At 30.7% G+C, this 8060-nt stretch overlaps 1 long non-coding RNA gene across 1 annotated transcript; it reads right to left on the reverse strand.

The window, feature by feature from the left end:
• Positions 1 to 1308: 1308 nt before the first annotated feature.
• On the reverse strand, positions 1309 to 2401 carry LOC125871391 (uncharacterized). The gene is made up of 3 exons (XR_007447007.1): positions 2332 to 2401; positions 1641 to 1793; positions 1309 to 1449 (listed from the first exon to the last, which is right to left on the reverse strand). It is a non-coding gene; the product is annotated as an uncharacterized LOC125871391 (long non-coding RNA).
• Between the last annotated feature and the right edge of the window lie 5659 nt (positions 2402 to 8060).

An 8060-nucleotide genomic window follows, 5' to 3' on the forward strand; every position in this document is an offset into this window, starting at 1 on the left:
AAAAAAACAAGGGGATAATTGCATTTGGGATCCCTAAGTTATTATTAAATTAAGATTTTATTCTTTTGCTAGTAAATTTAATTTTGATAATTAAAATAAATTAACATATTATGGGTTACTTAAATTTTTTGATAATTAATTTTTCATTAAAATTTTCTATAATTCAAAATTTATGGGGATCAAAACTACAGATCTCAATTATTTAAAGGTTAAAACAATTAAAGTATTTGCTTCAATTATGATGTATTAATTCTTTCCAAGCACTTTTCTTCAAAAATTATTTCAAATAAATGTTTTTACATATAACGTCAAAACTTCAAAATGATCACAAGTGTTAAGGGAGATTACACCATATTAAATGATATATACTTGATTTATTCATTTGTTGACTTTGCAATTTGAATTATTTGTAACGGAGGCAAAAAAATATATACAAAGTGCAAAAAGACAAAATATGTAATGAAAAAAAAAAACATAGAAGCTTTTATAATTATTTAACTTGTACTTATATTTACTTTGACTAAATATGATATAAAAGTTTTAAATACCTGATTTATTTTTTTAATTGCTTGTCCTCGCTGATTTTGATTTTTTTATTGTTTGTCGTAAAGTAAAAATTTCTTCTAAACTTTAACATTGAGTTGATGGGTGACTATTTATAGAGCGGACGAGCATCTTTTTTTTTTTTTGTTAACTTTTCAGTTTCATTGATATAAAAAAAGAGTTACATCATTGGGCCTAATGCCCAAGTCCAAACAGACAGAGAATTAATAAAGCAAGTAGTAAAGAAAAGGACGAGCATCTGCTTTTCATTGTAATTAAAATCATATCATATTTATTTTTCATCTATACGGAGAAACTTTTAATTTATTTATTTTTCTATTTTCTCAATAGATTTTTGGTGTTTCTAACGTGATAATTTTTATATTCAGAATTTAAACTCGAAACTTTTAATTAAGAGTTAAGTTGTCGCATTCATGCACCACAGTTTATATTGATTTTAATTCATATTCTAAATAGGATATATTTCAAGTTTCTTTCCCTATTAATTCGGACAAGGATTTTATTCATATCTCTTAATACTAGAGGGTCATAGCCCGTGCTGAGCACGGGCCCAACATGCATGGTTTCGATTTTTTTTGTCACTGTAACAATACAACAGCAAGCAAACTAAACACAATACCAACCTTCTTGTCTAGCCGCTGAAGTTAACATTAGCAAGACATTTTTGTGCTTGCTTACATAATTGAATGAAACATAGAAGTTCTTTACGTAAAAAGAAGTCCAAGATAATTGCAAGTTGCCTATTACACCCTATCTTATCCATAGTTCGGAAAGTTCAAGTTTGCAATATTTATACCATCCATAAACTAACTTCACTCTTCATCTGGTCATACGCCATGAGCACAATCCAACTCATTCTTATGAGACAAATGCTTCAAGTAAAATCTGCAAAAAGAGAAGATCAAGTCAGTTTACAAATGTCAGAAAAATGCACAAATGGAAAATCTAGTAAATTACCAAATATAAGCACACACTGTCACATGTATGACTTTTAAAAGAATAAACTCTAATGAAGTTATTACATTCTAATAAGATTGAAGTTGTTGATCCACAAAATAAAGAAAGAGTAACATTACCTAACAATCATTGATTTCAGATTTGCTCTCAGAAAATGAGAATTGTTTTAGCACATGTAGAGCCACATCGATGCAACATGTCAGTACTTCATATATCTTGAGATAGAAAATCTCCACCACTTGCAGTTCAAGATGCCCGTATGACAACACAACCTATTCATAATGAAGCAGAAATAAATATATGCTTTCCACCGAGTTTTTAATTTATCTATAATTACAACATGTTCATACATGGAGCAGAAATAAATATATGTTTTCCATCGAGTTTTTAGTTTATCTACAATTGATTCATCGACTCTGTAAACTTTTCCCCCTTATTCCTTTCATTGGGTAAAAACAGTAAGTTTAGCTTTTGGGATAAATATTTATCATCAACATTTGATCAAGATCAGTGAATTTCTATGTTTCAATTTTTATTTTCTATTAAATTATAGCTCCTTCCAATGCTAGCGCAAAAGTCCTGTAAATTGTAACACATATATTACTACCATCATGGTCAAATAACTATTATTTGTGGTCAAGCCGATTTTGCACTCACAAAACTATGTAAAGATCTATGAAAGACGTGAAAAATGTGTTAACTATAAATGTGCTACATTATTAGCACCAAATGCACGGTGCAATAACATAATTATACATTCAGAACCTATTCAAAGCAGTGAAGAAGATAATCACATTGAGAACAACTTACTTGAAATGCTTTCCGAACCATTCCAACATGTCTTTATTAGCCTCGCCAGATAATTTTACACCCATTAACACGTACCTCTCTATTTGCCAATTTCGAAAAGTAAAATTTGATGAGTGTTGTGAAATCACAAAGTGGCCACCATGTAAATGCTCCCATTTTTCTACTCGCAAAGACAAAGTGAATTTGTTCAATTTGCACATGTTTCCAGTATAAAAAAGAATGAGAAAAAAGAAAAGATTTCAAGGACATAAGCAAATAACCCATTGAGAATTGCAGATTCTTCAAGCAAAGGAGTGTTGCCTGTCTCCATAGTACCTCCATAGTACCTGAAAGCAAAAAAAATAATCATGTTATAAATTGGCAGGAGTGCTGAAGATGAAGGTATTTTAAAATTGAAATCGTTTATCTACTCCATCCGAGGAAAGTTCATATCTTCTAATACTTTTGCAATTAAGTTCACGATCTTTAATTCATCTGCAAAGTACTCATTGACTAAGTTTCTTTCAGTATCACAAAGAGTAAACTGTTGTCCACTCTAGAGCTTTAAAAGACACAAACCAAGCAAGTTTTCGCACTACCTTGTCTGAGTAAAAATAGGGCAAATAGAAAACTACATAGAGCTCACTCTTATCAGCTAAATATTATGACGACAAAGCAGACATTGAATGATCCAGTTTCCCGCATTGAGAACAATGAATCGGGTGATTTCAAATGAACATCAAAACATGCGAAGATTGCCTGATATATGGATTGTGTGATATGATACAACTACTCTAAATTACTCTAATTTCAAAGTCATAGAGGGTGATGAAACTACAATATATTATTTGCAAAATGATATACTAACATTATAGATAATATCTATGTTCAGAGTAGAGATCTAGAAGACACAAACCACAAATCAAGCTCACTCTAATCAACTAAGTATCAGGATGATATCTGACTAATATATGAACTGTCACATAGTTGCTCTAAACTAATCAAATTTCAAAATCACAGAGGGCAATGAAACCACAGTGACCCACACGATCACATCAAGTTGTCCACAAATATAATACAGATAAAAACCTCAAAAAAAAACTCATACTGCTCTTAAATAATTACATTTCAAAATCTCTGCGAGCCTTGACAGTTCAATATCTTAGCAGATACGAAGACAATACAGATAAAAAACCTTCAAATAGAAACTCAACTGTTCTATAAATAATCAAATTGCAAAATCATAGAGAGCGATGACACTACAATATCCTAAAAGATCACATTAAACTATCCACGAAGACAACACATATAAACAACCTCAAGAAAAATAATAATCAAATTACAAAATCACTAAGAATGATGGCTATAAAGTATCCTAGAAGATCAAATTAATCTATTCATAAATACAATAAAAGTCCTCAAATTGCTCTTAAATAATCAAATTTAAAAATTATATAAATCGATGGCACCACAATACTCTAGAAGACCACATTACGCTATCTACGAAAACAAGAAAAAAACACTAAAATTGCTCTAAAATAGTCAAATTTCAAAATCACAGAGAGCGTGAAACTACAGTATCTTAGATGATGACGTAACAATACACAAAGAGAACACAAAAAAAAAACACTTTAGACTTGCGACTGAAGAATTGTTGTTGAGTTGATGGATAAAGATAACTTTGTAGCTGTAGAAAGTGTTGATAATAAGACTGAGAAGCTGATTGATCTCAGTTCGAAAAGCAAACGTCTCTGTGTCCAACATTTTTTGTAGATCTAAAGAGTTATTGCTACTATGAAAAAGAATCTCAGGCAAAGTGAAACATAGAGGGGCTCAAAAGCAAGAGAGGATTTATGGACAGTTTTAAGCAACTTCGTATCGAGGGCTACTTACTTGGAATTCTTTGGAATGCTTTCCGAACCATCTCAATATGTCTTGTTATATCCTCGTCAGCTAATTTTACACTCATTCACATGTAACTCTCTCTTGCCAATTCCCAAAAATAAAATTTGATGAGTGTCTGTGAAGTTACGAAGCGGACACCATGTAATACTCCCATTTTCCTATTCCCAGAGATTAAAAAAAAAATTGGTTCAAGTTGCACCTATTTTTAATACAAAAGGACATTAGAAAGAAGAAAAGATTCCAAGGACACAAGTAGATAATCTGTTGAAAATTACACATTTATGAGAAATTATGAAAACGAATCCTACAAAACTTAATACTCCAAGCAAATGAGTGTTTCCTATCTCAATTATCTGAAAGCAAAGAAAACACTCATGTTAGATTGGCAAGGACTACTGAAGCAAAAGGCATATTAAAATTGAAGTTGTTTATCTACCATTCGATGCCGCACCCGTTTCACATTCTTCAAATATACACTACTTTTGGAGAATCTAACATGCACCCATTGCCATTTTTGAAGAGTCCGAACAACATAGGTGAAAACTGAATGAAAAGGTCAGTTTCACAAAAATGGACTCACTCCTCTAGCATATCTAAAGACTAAAAGTAATCAAGTAGTTCGTCAAAGAGAAGAGCAAGATGCAGATCAATTTAGGGGACAAAGTGTTTTGAGTCATCAATAAATTTTGCCCATGAAGCTTAAAACTAAAATAGCTCAGAATGCAAATATTTTAATCAAACATTCAAAAAGATAGTTAATGGGCTTGAAGATTGGATATAATACATTAAGGTTAATTACTTGTATTTAATTAGGTGAGTTTAATCAACCAAATGTGCCACAATCCCAAATAAGTTGGAGTATCTTCTATATGCCCATTCACTTATTCATAGACAAAACTATGAAAGATGGAAAGTTTGAGGCAACAATACCTTTTTCGAACGAAGATCGCGTCTCCCTCTTTACTCTTTTTATTGTTCTTTATTTTTTCTTTAAGCATTCCAGTAAATCCTCGGCTCTATCCTCCTTTAGCCTTCTTTTGTATAAATTTGATAGTTTTTTGTACAATTTGTTGAAGCCAGAGTCTAAATGATAATATCTATGCTGAAAATATGAATACTACACTGAAATGCTATAAATGAAAGAGTGATTTTACTTGATACAAATTTTTCAACTTCTCTCACAATGTGGTTCATTCCAACCTTATAACCCATGAAGGAAGTTACCTTGCAGGGTTTGCTTGTGTCATCCATAGGCACTGGAAAAAAGGAAAAAACAAATTAAAATAGATGACGGATAAGGAAAAGCTTAAATATTTACTAAAAAGTAAAATGTGCAGAAGTTGTAAAGAAGCTAAAAGCCAAACAAAAAAAAAAGAGAAGGTTGCAAATGATAATTTGCATTATGCAGCTTCTGGTAACTCAAATATCTTGGAACATATTAGAGAACATACATATGTTAAAAGTGATAAATTCAAGAACTGAATCCTACGCTAGCTTATTATCTTCTTTAATATTGTCACGTTTGAGTACAAAGAAATTTATGCTATCAGATAGTTTTTGTTCAATAGGTTAGCTCCGATGTAGGTGCTTAATGGCCTTTATTGATTCAAAATTAGAAAAATAAAGAGCAATTCACTCATCAATGTCTCTTTATATACTAATCTTTGGCAACGATTGTTTGGCATATAGAGAATGTAAGAAAGTTATCCTTATGATTCACTCTCTATACTATCTCATGAATCAGAACAGGTTCATATAATCAATGATCAATTCAATCAAAATAATGTACGGTTTGTAAATAAATAACAAACTTAAAGTTTTTCTTAGGCAATCATCAAACACTAAATCACTGGAAGGCCGCAACTAAAAGATGGTAGTATTTCATGAATCTAATTTGACGAATTTTACTCCAAAAGATAGATTTCATCTCTTCTGTCAAAGTCGAAGCCTTAAAATATTTGCAAAACACTCACCTTTGGAGCATGATCAAGATTTAGGTTCAAATCTAAAAGTGTTATAGTCTTTTCAGATTTCGAAAGTCTTAATAGAAGAGTTAGTTCTACAGGGCTTAATAATATCACTTACATTTTTGTGCATTGTGATTTGCCTCTTCCAAATAGAAGCTACCTACATATAAATTTATAAACATCCTATTCATTTTCATCAATTGTAATACGCGGTGAAAGTGAACTTAAAAGTTCTGTTGAACTGTAAGTAATCATTATAAGTAGTTCGAGTACTTCTCGAGATGAACAAACTTTGTTTCAGTATAAGTAGTCATCGAGCTCTTAAAAAATTATTACATGAGAAAGCGGACATTCATATAATTCCACCGTTCACTATAATAATATCTACAGTAGGAATAAGCTTAGAAGCAACTATTTTCCCTGTAATGCTTCCAATTTTTAGAAAACATGAGCAAGAATTGGTGAAACACTCACATGCAGTAACCTTGAACATAATACAAAATGCAAGAAACTTCAAACGACAATTAAGAGACTGCATGAAAATTGATGAGCAAACACTGGAATAAATTAATAAGAGAAGTGCTAAATTAGCAGTACAAAATAAGGTACGGACTTTCTACACATTATCCGGTTCAATCTCGACCTATCAAAATTTCAGAAAAATAAACTGACGAAAAAAAGGAAAAATGCAAAGAGCTCTTTGACCAACCTTCTTCAAGGAATGCATCAATTTTAGACACTCACTTCTTCATGAGAACTTCAACAAATTTGGAGCAAAGGATTGCATCAATTTTTTTTACAGAGAAGAGAGAGAAGTAGAACTGTAGAGAAGCCTTGAGAAATTTGAGGACTAAGTGAAAAATAAATGTCTCTCACAAAGATAAAAAACAAATAAGGATGTTACTACGTGTCTACCAGAAGAAGGAAAATTGGAGGACATTGAACTTAAATACATACACGTGTAAGCAAGAAAATGCAAGTTTATGGTATAATTTTTCTTTCTTTCAGTACAACTATTTAATGTTGTGTTAGTCCTTTTCTTGTTCACTTATAAATAAGGGTAAAATGTTCACTTTTCTTTCACATTAATAATTATATTTCAAGTTAAATGAGAGTGTTGGTATATTATTTGATTTGATTCATGTAATCCTACATTTTTTATTTTTCATACGGTATTTGATGTTTTTACCAAGGTTTTAACTATCCAAATCTATATTGTGAGTTCTTTTCATATTTATTCGGGTAAGAATTTTATTCATATTCCTATAAGGATATGTTCACTTTTCTTCTATAGTAATTATATTTCGAGTCCATGATAATGTGTGTATATTATCCGCTTTGATTCATTGAATTTGATTTTTTTTATTTTTCACGCGGTGATTACTTTTCTTGTTGAGGTTTTGACTATTCTAATCTGCGTTATGAGATTTTTTTCATATCTAGGACTCAAATTCAAGATTTCTAGATAAGGATGAAGATGTCTTATCCATCTACTACAATCCTTATTGATAAATATGACATATTTATCTATTTGAATTCTGAATTACGTCTTATTATAGAGATATTAAAAATAGAGAAACTTTCATAAATGATTAATTTTTATTTAATTACAAGACTTAGCTATAGTTTCATTAGCTATCAAGATTAGTATTTGTATATCTCATGTTTTTGAATGTCGTGTATACAAATATAACTAGCAATTAATACCATTAATTGACGCGGTAAAATCAGTTTAAACGTAAAAAATATCTCATGAATCACGCTAAGTGTATTTCCTTATAATTTCTTATCATAATGAACTCTTCAAGCTATAAACTTCTCCCTTGAAACTATGATCTTTGTTTACTGGTTTCAACAACCGAAAATCTAGTTTGATTC

This window comes from Solanum stenotomum, chromosome 1 (genome assembly GCF_019186545.1).
Source record: "Solanum stenotomum isolate F172 chromosome 1, ASM1918654v1, whole genome shotgun sequence".
In the NCBI taxonomy this organism is placed as follows: domain Eukaryota; kingdom Viridiplantae; phylum Streptophyta; class Magnoliopsida; order Solanales; family Solanaceae; genus Solanum; species Solanum stenotomum.